The sequence below is a fragment of the Bubalus kerabau genome, chromosome 19 (genome assembly GCF_029407905.1).
Source record: "Bubalus kerabau isolate K-KA32 ecotype Philippines breed swamp buffalo chromosome 19, PCC_UOA_SB_1v2, whole genome shotgun sequence".
NCBI lineage: Eukaryota > Metazoa > Chordata > Mammalia > Artiodactyla > Bovidae > Bubalus > Bubalus kerabau.
Window position 1 is genome coordinate 14,910,417 of NC_073642.1, and position 13,066 is coordinate 14,923,482.

General features: G+C 43.1%; 2 long non-coding RNA genes across 2 annotated transcripts; one reads left to right on the plus strand and one right to left on the minus strand.

Moving 5' to 3' along the window:
- Positions 1–2,833: 2,833 nt before the first annotated feature.
- LOC129634552 (uncharacterized) lies at positions 2,834–5,539 on the plus strand. The gene is made up of 3 exons (XR_008705741.1): positions 2,834–3,066; positions 3,192–4,795; positions 5,158–5,539. It is a non-coding gene; the product is annotated as an uncharacterized LOC129634552 (long non-coding RNA).
- Positions 5,540–6,031: 492 nt separating this feature from the next.
- LOC129634553 (uncharacterized) lies at positions 6,032–12,670 on the minus strand. The gene is made up of 3 exons (XR_008705742.1): positions 12,365–12,670; positions 10,559–10,670; positions 6,032–6,592 (listed from the first exon to the last, which is right to left on the minus strand). It is a non-coding gene; the product is annotated as an uncharacterized LOC129634553 (long non-coding RNA).
- Between the last annotated feature and the right edge of the window lie 396 nt (positions 12,671–13,066).

Sequence of the window (13,066 nt, forward strand, 5' to 3'; positions counted from 1 at the left end):
TACCTGGGATCCAAAGATGGAATGAGTTATAAATTTAGCTCTACAAACAAACGCTTAGAAAATCCCCCTGTTGACAGGCTGTAAGCATAAGATGGACTTTCCTTCAACTTCTACACAGTTCTTAAAAAGATGCAATAAGTAGGTTATTCTGGCCTCAAAGGCAATGAAATGAATTATGGATGACTCAATAGAGAGAACTGAACAAATATAAATGTACATCTTCTGGGCCAAAAATAAGCCAGTTAAAGGGGAAAAAAGGCAAACACTAGATGAGGGGACCTATTTACTAAGAACATGGAACAGGATTAGTAGTCTCTGTATTTAACAAGGTTGTAACATTCAGTAAGAAAAACCCCAGGAGGTAAATGCGCAAGAGTCTTCTACCAGATAATTTCAAAAACAGTTTGAAATGATTATAAATGGCCGGCAAACATTTGGGGAAACAATGCCCAACCCTACTAATTCAAAGAAATGCAAACAGAAGCAGCAAGGAAATTATGCTTACATCTATCAGATTAGCAAAGAAAAATGAAACTACCCATGATGGTGCTGATGGGAGAAAATAGCCTATTGAAAAGCAACTTGGAAATACCTTAAGTATTTAACCAAGTAATTCCTTTTCTGGAAATGTCTACCTAACTAAGAGCTGAATCAGAAAAAATGTTTCACACAGCATAACTTAAAACAGCAAGATGGGACTTCCTTGATGGTCCAGTGGTTAAAACTCTACGCTTCCATGGTGGGAGGCATGGGTTCGATTCCATATGCTATGTGGTGTTGCCAAAAATAAATAAAATAAAATAGCAAGAAATCAAAATGTCCTGACAAAGAGGACTTGTTCATTCACTTAGTCATTGAAATATTTGAGTTCCTACTATAGGATTATTTCCTGAGATTGCTAAACAATGCCTAGCTTTTCTAGATTACTCTTCTTTTAAAAAGTGGGTAGGATTTGTGTAAATAAATAGATATATGCTATTATACATAACTTGCTTGAAAATGTTTATGCTGTCACTGGAAGGCTATACAAGGGACTCATTGCAGAGATTGCCTTTGAAAAAGCAGTTGGGTGAGGGGTAGGAGGCTGAATTACTTTTCACGGTACTCTCCTGTACCATCTTGAATTTTTTCAATACGTCCATGGATTTTGTCAATGTTTTGAAAGTGCATGCTGTGTAGCTAATCTTATTTTTCATAGGGACGTCTTGAATTGTTTTCAAGAGATTTCTTGGATGTCTCATCTTCTTGAATGTGAAAGGCTCTGCAAGGGAGGGGACTGTGTTTTCTTTCTTTCTATTCTCTTTCAGTGCATAGCACAACTGGAGTACATAATGGGAGCTCAAAAATACCTGTTGAGCAGAAAATAATTTGGTGCTCAAAGACCCTGGGAGAAGAAGTTAAAAATCAATCACTCTGGGACTTACATGGTAGTCCAGTGATTAAGAATCTGTCTGCCAATGCAGAAAACACAGGTTTAATCCCTGATCCAGGAAAATCCCACATGCCCAGGGGCAACTAAGCCCGTATACCACAACTGGTGAGCCCATGAGCCCTAGAGCCTGTGCTCCACAACAAGAGAATCCACTGCAATAAGAAGCCTGTGTACGCCAACTAAAGAGTAGCCCCTGCTCACTGCAACCAGAGAAAGCCTGCGCACAGCCCCCAAGACCCAGTGCAGCCAGAAATAAATGTTAGTTGGATGGCATCACCGACTCTATGGACATGAGTTTAAGCAAGCTCCAGGAGATAGTGAAAGACATGGAAGCCTGGCGTGCTTCAGTCCATGAGGTCACAAAGAGTCGGACACGATACAGCAACTGAACAACAAAACTTTTTAAAATGGCTAACATGATATTTTTTTAAAAGACCAGTCACTGGGTATTATTTTAATGCTGACTTATATGTTTTAAGATGTATCTGTTAAGCCACAGTTTGCTAATCTGCCAATGAGAAAAAATAATTGATGGTATTCTTTGATAAAACTCTATATGGAGAAATGCAAAATGCCTTTTTTTTTTTTAAGGGGAAATTTAACTCATAGCATCTGGATTGGGAAAGGAAAGCTTCTCGCGGTGGAGCACAGGCTCCAGGCAGGCAGGTTTCAGTAGTTGCAGGACTGCAGCTCAGTAGCTTTGGCGCACAGGCTTTGTTGTTCCGCAGCATATGGGATCTTCCCCGACCAAGGATCTAACAGGGGTCCCCTGCATTGCAAGGCGGATTTGCAACCACCAGACCACAAGGGAAGCCCTGCAAAATGCCTTTTTCAGGCCCATGTAGCTATCTGTAATCTTAACAGCTGAATTAAAGACCCCTCAATATCAAATAAGGAAACATATAATCTCAAGGTTTTAATTATTACAAAAACCAAAACATTTTAATATAGGGTCAATTTTGAGCGTTTGTAAGAGATTACGTTTGTTTTAATATACTTTGGGCGGTGTTTGTAATCTATAGCAATCCTTTTATCATCAGTTTTGTTTTCTTTTTCCTTTATTCTCCTGTATATGAAATATAGGGAACAGAGTGAAAGTTCAAGTCACTCAGTCGTGTCTGACTCTTTGTGACCCCATGGATTATACAGCCCATGGAATTCTCCAGGCCAGAATACTGGAGTGGGTAGCCTTTCCCTTCTCCAGGGTATCATCCCAACCCAGAGATCAAACCCAGGTCTCCCAAATTGCAGGCAGATTCTTTACCATCTGAGCCACAAAGGAAGCCCAGGGAACACAGTAGTTAAGGGTAATAAATTTCATTCACCAGTGAATTTCTCTCTTTTCTACAGTTTCATGAATGAATGAAGACACCATTGGAAACTGGCACCTGACTTAGTATATTGATGTGATTCCCTTCACTACCCCACCCCACCCCCATATACTTTCAAAATATCATTGGCAGCTGAGGAAATTCACTGGCAAACTACCACAAGGAAGTGTATTTCACTAAATGAAGTTCCTGAAATGCAGCTTTTGTTTCTTGTTTCCTTTTGCTCTGCCAGCAACTCCAGATTATGAGAAAATGCACTGTCTGCATTGCATAGCATATGACAGCTCAGGACTGTTCCAAAAGGTATGACTACTATTTGATACAAGGTGGGGCTGCAGCGGGGAGGCGGGGAGGGAGCCTGAGGAAGAGAAGGAGAGAACGAAGGAACTTTTGAACAAAGGATCTGCTTTTGTTTCTGAAATTCACAGAATTACTCTGATGAGTGAAGTACAAAACACCAAATTGGAGGCAGAGGTGCCTGCTAATAAGATCTATTAGCAGGAGAAGGAGGAAGACCCAACTCCTTGAAAAATAGTGAGCCAAGTTCTCCCAGCTAGTGGAAGGGGACTTGGCTGCACAACTGCTCAACGAAAGGGAACCTACAGACTTCCTGGATGGTGGGCAATCTGAAAATTTGATTAAACTGAAGAATGAAGATTGAGATATTGGCAACAGTGGGCCTATGAATCTAGATCCCAGCGCACCAACTGACAGATCACACGTTGTCAATCGCTAGCCTGAGGCCAGAATTCCGGAAAGGCAGCCCAGTAAAATAGAAAGGATGTGCCTTGTCATGGGGAGAGGGAACAGGGTGCTGTATTTCTTGCTGCTTCCCTTGATAAGAAGAAAGAGAGAGGAGGAAGAGGGGACAGAGGCAGTACCAAGGAGGAAGAGAAAAGAAAAAGGAGACAAGGTGAAGAAATTCAGAGAATAAGGGAGAATGAGAGAAGAAGAGGCAGGAGCTAACACTTATAGCTGTCATCTCAGAGGAGGGATAAATTAGGAGTATGGGATTAACATAAATGTTACCCAGTCAAATCTCATACGGCTTATTAAGTGAAAGGCCAATAATCGAGAGACAGGTTGTTGGGGCATGGAATAACAACTTTATTCGGAAAGCCAGCAAACTGAGAAGATGGTGAGCTAGCGCCCCCGCAAAGAACCATCTTGCCTGAAGAAGTCAGGCTTCTTTTATACTAAAAAGGGAGGGAGTAAAGTCAAACACTTCCTGGTTCCCATCAGCCTTCAGAGGGAATGTGTTAATTTCTTCCTTCTGCAGCCGTCACAGGTGAGCCTGGTCAGGATGTTTCTTGTGAGCGAAACAAAGGTGTTTTAGCTTAATGCTCATTACCTGGGAGGCAGAGTTTCCAGAGATGGGCCATTATATATATTTTAAGCTTCTAGGCAACATCCCTTTGGTGATTAACTTGTAATACAATCCAAAAGGGTGAATTACATTCACACTACTATATACAAAATAGATAAACAACAAGGACCTACTGTGTAGCACAGGGAATCATACTCAATATTTTTATTTATTTTTTAATTGAAGGATAATTGCTTTACAGAATTTTGTTGTTTTCTGTCAAACTTCAACATGAATCAGCCCTAGGTATTCTACTCAATATTTTCTAATAACCTATAAGGGAAAAGAATCTGAAAAGGTTTATACCTATCTATCCTCTCTCTCTACACAATATATATATATTTATATCTGAATCACTTTGCTGTTATACCTGAAACTAACATAACATTGTAAATTAACTATATTTCAATTAAAATATATATATGTGTATTGCTATCATTTCATTTCTTCTTCTCTACAATCCCAAAGAAGTATTAATTCATCCCCATTTTATAATGATGGAGGCACGAGGCTGTGCAGTTGTGAAGGGTTAGAGCCAGACTAGAACCTGACTGCAATAACCCCGCTTTTCCCTGCTGCATATGGAAACATTCAACAGTCAGCAAACAGGACATCTGTTGGCTATGGTTCGGTTACTTGGTGTCAGCGTGTACAGGAAATCCGCAGGTGGGACATTCCTTGTGGAAATGTTGTAACGTGAAGTTAAATTTCACCGTAGGGAAAGAAGTAATGAAGGGAATGGAAAGGCTTTTACTCCTTTACATCAATTCTGAACACACAGAAAGGGAAATTACAACCAGTTACAGGGACATGCTAAAAGAGTTGGCCTTTTTAAAACACACACACACATGCACAAAAACTAGATTAGTTCGTCTTGGAAATGAAAAGCTGGAAAGTGACACAGCGTGCTGTGATACAAAAATTAGACTGTAGAGACTTGCTGGTGTTGTAAATAATCGCCTCCCCATTCCCCCACCCCTTATCCCCCAACAAGGAAGAATGGTAACACACCGTGTTTACAACTACAGAGGCGGACTGAAAACACGTAACTTGGAATTTTGTGCGCTGATTCTCTCAAAACGTCACATATCCCTTAAAATGGATGCACTGGCTTCGTGTGGTCCTGCCTGAAAGCAGAGGTCTGCGGGTTGAGCTTTTTCTTTCCCTTTCTGTTTGACTGTACCATGGGGCATGTGGGATCTTAAGCTTCTGGACCAAGGATGAACCCACAGCTTCTTCACGGGAAGCACCACTGGACCCCCAGGGACATCCCAGTCGACCATCTTAACCACCGTAACGTGCAATTCAGAGCAGCTATCACACCACCCACCTTCAGAACATCTTGCCAAAATGAAACTCTGAACCTGTTAAACAATAACGCCCCTTTCCCCCCAGCCCCTAGCAACCACCACCCTACTTTCTAACTTTATGAATTTGACTAATCCAGATACCTCATTTAAAGTGGAATTACACAGCAGTTGCCCCTCTGTGACTATTCCACCACGCATAATGTCCTCAAGCTCCATCTATGTTGTAGCATGTGTCAAACCATTCCTTTTTAAGGCTGAATAATACTCCATTCCGAGCGACTTCACTTTCACTTTTCACTTTCATGCATTGGAGAAGGAAATGGCAACCCACTCCAGTGTTCTTGCCTGGAGAATCCCAGGGCCGGGGAAGCCCGGGGGGCTGCCGTCTATGGGGTCACACAGAGTCGGAGACGACTGAAGTGACTTAGCAGTAGCAGCAGCAGTATGTATAGACCACATTGTGTTTATCCATTCAGCCACTGATGGATAATTGAGATGATTCCTCTTTTTTTTTTTTTTTTTGGCTATTGAGTTGATTTTTTAAGTCTTGCATTTGAATCAAAATTTTAAAGAAAGTTTCCAAGTATTTTTCCATAGATGATCTTGCTTTATTCTACCTATCATCACTGTAGTTATGGATACATTCACAGGATATTGTTTTACAAGTTTTGAAAGGGAAGTCAATCACAAAGGTAGAAAATAGCTACACAAAACATCCCACTGCAAGCAGTCCATGGAGAGGCCTTATCAAAGTCACACAGGGTAAAGAGGCTCCCAGTTCTCCTCTCTGGGGCCATCCTGGGTGTTGGGGTGCCCTTGGCACACTGGAGAATTCCAATTGCAGGTTGGAGCAGGCAGGAGAAAAAAGGGCTTACCTTAGACCCTGGCATTTGTAATCTGCTGCCCTGCCACTTGATCACAGACAAAAATATAACCGTGGTGGCTCAGGGGTAAAGAATCCACCTATAATGCAGGAGACATAGGAGATGCAGGTTTGATCCTTGGGTTGGGAAGATCAGCTGGAGAAGGAAATGGCAACCCAGTCCAGTATTCTTGCCTGGAAAATCCCATGGACAGAGAAGCCTGGCGGGCTACAGTCCATGGTGTTGCAGAGTTGGGCACGATTGAACAACTAACACTTCCACTTCCATTGCTGTAATATCAATGAGATCAGAACACAAAAAAGAGCAGTGTTAAACCTGACATTGTTTCCACTGTTTCCCCAATCTATTTCCCATGAAGTGATGGGACCAGATGCCATGATCTTCGTTTTCTGAATGTTGAGCTTTAAGCCAACTTTTTCACTCTCCTCTTCCACTTTGATCAAGAGGCTTTTGAGTTCCTCTTCACTTTCTGCCATAAGGGTGGTGTCATCTGCATATCTGAGGTTATTGATATTTCTCCCGGCAATCTTGATTCCAGCTTGTGCTTCTTCCAGCCCAGCATTTCTCATGATGTACTCTGCATATAAGTGAAATAAGCAGGGTGACAATATACAGCCTTGATGTGCTCCTTTTCCTATTTGGAACCAGTCTGTTGTTCCATGTCCAGTTCTAACTGTTGCTTCCTGACCTGCATATATGTTTCTCAAGGGGCAGGTCAGGTGGTCTGGTATTCCCATCTCTTGAAGAATTTTCCACAGTTTATTGTGATCCACACAGTCAAAGGCTTTGGCAGTCAATAAAGCAGAAGTGGATGTTTTTCTGGAATTCTCTTGCTTTTTCCATGATCCAGCGGATGTTGGCAATTTGATCTCTGGTTCCTCTGCCTTTTCTAAAACCAGCTTGAACATATGGAAGTTCATGGTTCACATATTGCTGAAGCCTGGCTTGGAGAATTTTGAGCTTTACTAGCATCTAAGATGAGTGTCAGACTTTATTTTTTTGGGCTCCAAAATCACTGCAGATGGTGACTGCAGCCATGAAATTAAAAGACGCTTACTCCTTGGAAGGAAAGTTACAACCAACCTAGATAGCGTATTGAAAAGCAGAGACATTACTTTGCCAACAAAGGTCCATCTAGTCAAGGCTATGGTTTTTCCAGTGGTCATGTATGGATGTGAGAGTTGGACTGTGAAGAAAGCTGAGCACAGAAGAATTGATGCTTTTGAACTGTGGTGTTGGAAAAGACTCTTGAGAGTCCCTTGGACTGCAAGGAAATCCAACCCGTCCATTCTAAGGGAGATCAGTCCTGGGTATTCTTTGGAATGAATGATGCTAAAGCTGAAACTCCAGTACTTTGGCCACCTCATGCGAAGAGTTGACTCATTGGAAAAGACTCTGATGCTGGGAGGGATTGAGGGCAGGAGGAGAAGAGGACGACAGAGGATGAGATGGCTGAATGGCATCACCGACTCGATGGACGTGAGTTTGAGTGAACTCCGGGAGTTGGTAATGGACAGGGAGGCCTGGCGTGCTGCAATTCATGGGGTCGCAAAGAGTCAGACATGACTGAGCGACTGAATTGAACTGAACTGAAACCTGACATTTGTGGGGTGCAGGATTAGGGAGATTTTTCATCTTTTATCCCCTTCAGAGGGAAGCATCCACAGAGTTAGTGCTTAGAGAAAGCAGCTGAAGTGTATGATGAGTATGTGATGAGCTCATCCAGTCATTCAGCAAACATTAAAGGGCGTGGTGGTTTTCTGCACTTTCACATGGATGTCTGTCTTTGACTTTGCAAGAACCCTCTGCAGCAGCCTGTTTAGTTACATGTTATGAGGTTTGTACCAGGCAAGATGCTGGGAGCAGCAGAGCATGGGGTCTCTGCAGGCAAACTGACTCCCCCATCACCAGCTGGGCCACCTGCAGAAGTGACTTCACCAATTTGAGTCTCAAGCTTCCGTATTTCTAAAATGAAGCCAGTGATAAAGTCCACCTTCTAGGGCTGATCCAAGAATGGGATGAGATAAAGTGCATAAGGCATTTTGCCCAATGCCTGGCAGACAACTGCACAAATTCGCCATTATTACATATATGCATTCATCTCTGCTTACCTACACAACATACATATATGCCCCATGAGGTATATATTCTTTGCTGTTTAGTTGCTAAGTTGTGCTCGTCTCTTTGTGACTCCATGGACTGTAGCCCACCAGGTTCCTCTGTCTGGGGGATTTCCCAGGCAAGAATACTGGAGTGGGTTGCCATTTCCTTCTCCAGGGGATATCCCCAACCCAGGGACTGTACCTGTGTCTCCTGTGTCTCCTGCATTGGCAGAGGGATTCTCTCCCACAGTGCCACTTTCATTGTTGTTGTTCAGTCTCTAAGTCAGGTCCAACTCTTTCCAACCCCATGAGCCACCTGGGAAGCTCCAGACAAGGCATTGCGTGTTTCTAGTTCTGAAGTTTTAAAAGGAAATGAATTGAATATTTAATTTTAAAAAGCTGCAGAAATCAGTGGCTTGGAGAGATGCAAGTGTGTATTATAAGGAAAGCAAATCCAGCAAAATGTGAACCACAAAATCTAAGTGGCAGATAGATGTGTGTTCACTGTGTAATTCTTTCAATGTCTCTTTATGTTTGGAAACTTTCACAATGAAATGGTGGTGGGGGGCAATCAATGGCTTTCTGTTGGTCACTTGTAACTAACTTTGGTTGTGACAAGAGTTAGGGCAGTAGGCTCGATATTAAAAATACCGACCAGACTCGCTATTCCTCCTCTGTCCTGGCCAAATGCATTTTGGGGTGGGGGTGGCGTTTCTCAGGGATGGCATCTGAGGGGCTCACCCACGGCTGGCAGTCAAGCAAGGTATCTTTAAACAAAACCAAGCAGAAGCAGACATCAGCTGTCAGCTTTTCTAGGAGGAACCACCAGCCTTACTCAAAGCTCTGATTGCAGCAGAGAGAATATGGGCACTGAACTGAATCCGGAGACACCACCATAGTGAGGGAAGACCCCATCCTGTTGTTCTGTCCTCTGGACCCTGAGTCATAAGCAGCGCCTCCAGCTGCGTGGGTCACAGAATCAGCCCAGTCCTCGGGACTGCAGGTCCTGCTGGAAAAGATGGCAGTGGCATGCTGGCCAGACATAGCTGGGAAAAGTTGTGGCATGTTTTCATTGCTGCTGCTGCCAGATTTCAGAGATCAGTTGAGCTGCCATCTGGATGCTTTTTTCTGTGCAATGCCTCCTTGTAGCCGTATGAATTCTCTTCTGACTACAACCCGAGGGAGGAAACTCCAGCAGTTCCTTGTGCCTTGTTGCCTGGGGGAGAGAGTGCCATCAGCTCCCCTCCTGCCCTCCCTCCCTCCCTAAAGATCTCAGAGAGGCCCACATGGCCTGGCAACAAAAGCACAAGCAGATTCACCGTGCTGGCTAGTTGGAGCTTGATTAGAAGCAACCTAAAGGCTTTCATGGTTAGATAGCATCACCAATTCAATACACATGAATTTGAGCAAACTCCGGGAGACAGTAGAGGACAGAGGAGCCTGGCGTGTTGCAGTCCATGGGGTTGCAAAGAGTTGGACACAACTTAGCGCCTGAACAACAAAAACAAACGCTCTCATAGGGGACCGGTTGGATAAATTATGACTCAGCCCTACAATAGGAATCCATGCATTTTTTTTTTTTCATGCAGTTCTTTTAAAGAAGCAAAGGCGTGCTTTAGGTATTGACAAGGAATACTTTCCAAGCTACACTGAGTATTAGAAATAAAAATAAAAGGGTACAGAACAGTAGGTATAATATATGCGATTAAAAACATATACCTCCATGAATGAACTTGTGGCTGTCTGTATACACTGCTATATTTAAAATAGATAACCAACAAGGACCTCTGTATAGCACATGGCAGCCTGGATGGGAGGGGAGTTTTAAGGGAGAATGGATTCATGTATATGATGGCTGAGTCCCATTGCTGTTCAACTAAAACTATCACAACATTGTTAATTGGCTATACCCCAATACAAAATAAAAAGTTTATATATATATATATATATAGTTATAGCTATAGTTATAGTTAAATATGCCAGAATATCTTTGGCTGGAAGGACAAGAAAGTTTGGCATAGCGTTTGAGGACGGGGCAGGGTTAAAGTGAAAAATCATATTCACTACTTACAATATGCTTTCTGTGTTGACTTCTTATTATGTGTAATTTTCTATTAAAAAAAAAAAACTTACCTAGAAAAAGTAGAAACAAAACTAGACTCTCAAGGCAGTAGAACTATAGTATTCAGTCTGCTCAAGCTCCCTTTTCTTCTGTGACTCCCAGGCAATGAATTCAACATTGGGTCTGGAGGGGGAGAGACCAGGTCCCATCACAGTGAAGGCCTACAGGGCAGACCCCAGGAGCATGCAGCTGAACAATTCTGGGACCCCACCCCCAACCCATCTGTGCCCCAGGGCAGGTTCCCTTGGGCATTTGTAGCTCTTCTGATTCCTATGCAACTGGCTTGGTGAGAGTAGAGGCAGAGAAAGAAGGGCAAACCAGCCAGGCTGGAATTTGGAGTGGAAGGTGTGGTCCTGTCAGATCAGCGAAGGTGTTTCTCGCCTTTGGCGAGATTCCCAGGGGTAAGCAACGCCGTGGTCTCTCATTCCTGGGGGCTCTGACTCCCGGGGATACGTCACCCCAGACTTGGATGACAAGCTGCCTGGGCATCCCATCCTGGCTCTGCCACTAGCTGGCTGTGGGACTTGGGACATGATACATTTTTTGAGGCTCAGTGTTTTCATTCAAAAAGTAGGAGGGGGACTTCCCTGGTGGTCCAGTGACTGAGACTGTGCGCTCCTAATTCAGGAGACCCAGGTTCATTCCCTGGTCAAGGAACTAGATCCCACATGCTGCAACCAAGACCCAGTGCAGCCAAATAAATAAATAAATAAAGTTTGGGTTTGTTTTTTTTAAAGTGGAGGGAGGGTGAGGATGTGGAGAGAAAAATGCAACTCATGATATCATAAAGTCATTGTTAAAATTAAACTTTCCTAAAAAAAAAAAAAGCTTTCTATAAATGCTACCTAGCTGAGTAACACCATATCCTCTGGAGCCAGACAGCTGGGGTTTAAATCACAGCTATACTGGCCAACAAATAGATAGATAGACAGACAGGTAGGTAGGTAGATAGATAGATAAACCAACTTGGGACTTCCCTGATAGTCCAGGGGTTAAGATTCTGTGTTTCCCTTGCAGGGTACACAGGCTTGAGTCCTGATCAGGGAACTAAGATCTTGCATGCTTTGTAGTGTACCCTAAATATATAAATCATAGCTGTGCCATTTTCCAGTTTTGTGACTTTGGGAAAATTATTTCATCTCTTTACCTCAGTTTACTCATCTGTAAAATGGGAAGAATAATAGCACCTATATATATAGCATAAAGGAGAAGGCAATGGCACCCCACTCCAGTACTGTTGCCCGGAAAATCCTGTGCATGGAGGAGCCTGGTGGGCTGCAGTCCATGGGGTCGCTAAGAGTCAGACACAACTGAGTGACTTCACTTTCACTTTCCACTTTCATGCATTGGAGAAGGAAATGGCAACCCACTCCAGTGTTCTTGCCTGGAGAATCCCATGGACAGAGAAGCCTGGTAGGCTGCAGTCCATGGGGTCGCGCAGAATTGGACACGACTGAAGCGACTTGGCAGCGGCAGGCAGCATATAGCGTAAGGCTTTTCTGAGATATATATATATATAAATAAGCTAACACTTGCAAAATGCTTAGTATAGTGCCTGCTATAAAGTGATTTTTGAGCTGGAAAGTGTCTTAACCCAACCTTTTATTTTTAATAATGAGGAACTGTGGGCCAAAGAGGAACTGGCCCTAGAGGGGACCCTTGATTAGTGACAAAGCCAGGAGTAAAACTCAATCTCCCAGCTCCCAGACTAGAATATTTTATACTGTTAACTTTAGGCCAAAAATTCTTCTTACATTCTGGTATAAAATTAGAAAGAAGTGATGAGAAATCTTTTTTTTTTTAATAATTGTATTTACCTATTTTTGGCTGTGCAGAGTCTTCGTTGCTGTGTGGGCATTTCTCTAGTTGTGGCAAGCAGGGGCTACTCTCTTGTTGCGAACTGCAGGCTGTAGAGTGTCTGGGCTCAGTGGTTGCAGCATGTGGGCTCAGCTCTCTGGCCCTAGAACACAGGCTCAATAGTTGTGCACAGGCTTAGTTGCTCCATGGCACGTGGGATCTTCCTGGACCTGGGGATCGAACCCGTCTCCTGCATTTTCAGGCAGATTCCTTACCGCTGAGCCACGAGGGAAGCCTGAGAAATCTGTTTTAGATCAGGTAAAAGGATATTGGGTTCAAATTCAGTGTGTGACAACAGCCAAGTTTCTTGAGCTCTCTGAACCTCCTCTTCCTTTGGAACAGGCTCAAAATAATAACATGAACGTTATAGAGGTGTTGTGGGAAGTGAGCATCTACATGTGAAATGCCTGGCACATAGCATTTCTCAAAAAAACATATTAATACCAATTAACAACAGATGATGGTGTTGTTAGGCCAGGAGCCCCACACCTGTGACCAGATGGCTTTTATTCCTCATTCTTCTGGGGGTATGCAAACAAGATAAATGCTTAACCTCTTAAGTTAGCTTAAGATGACTCTTAACCTTAGAGATTCAATGTGGTAGCAATCATTGTTAAATTGGAAATGTCAGCACAAGCTCTATGACATGTGACTATGAAACA